Source organism: Brassica oleracea, chromosome C5, assembly GCF_000695525.1.
Source record: "Brassica oleracea var. oleracea cultivar TO1000 chromosome C5, BOL, whole genome shotgun sequence".
NCBI classification, from domain to species: domain Eukaryota; kingdom Viridiplantae; phylum Streptophyta; class Magnoliopsida; order Brassicales; family Brassicaceae; genus Brassica; species Brassica oleracea.
This window is the reverse complement of record NC_027752.1, coordinates 40315600-40316277: the sequence shown is the minus strand read 5'-3', so window position 1 is coordinate 40316277 and position 678 is coordinate 40315600.

Genomic DNA, 678 nt, shown 5'->3' with positions numbered 1-678 from the left:
GAGTTTAGGGTTTAGGGTTTAGAGTTTAGGGTTTAGGGTTTAGAGTTTAGGGTTTAGGGTTTAGAGTTGAGAAATGAGGTTTTGGGGATAAGATTTCAAATTTTGAAAAATAAAAAAAATTAAAATTTTCAAAGGATAAACTTAGAAATGTGCTATTTTGGTCATTTTAGTTTTTGAGTGCTATTTTTGTGATATAAACTTAGAAATGTGTTATTTTGGAGATTTGCCCATTTTTTAATTGATTAAATAATAAGAAAAAATATATATATTTTTAAAAATATATTAATTGATTTTGTGACCGAAAAACGACTACAACATAGACCATATAACAACTTAAGAGCAGCCGTGGAGTAGTCGTAAACGAAATAGCAGTTAGTTGCATATCAGTCGTAATATTTTGCGACTGAATTGTGACTGTTTTGCGACTAATAACAGTGATCGTAAATCAGTCGCTAGTCAGTCGCAAAATAGCAACCGATTAACGACTAATTGTTTTAGCGACGCGTGGTATTCCGACTATGCGATTCAGTCGCAAAATAGTCGCAAACACATGTTTTATGACTGATTTGTGACTATTTTTGCAGTCGGTAATTACATGTTTTCTTGTAGTGTGCTCTTTGAGTTCTGTGTTTTTCTTCTGACTATTTACGTAATGTTCTCTACTCCAGGTAGATATGG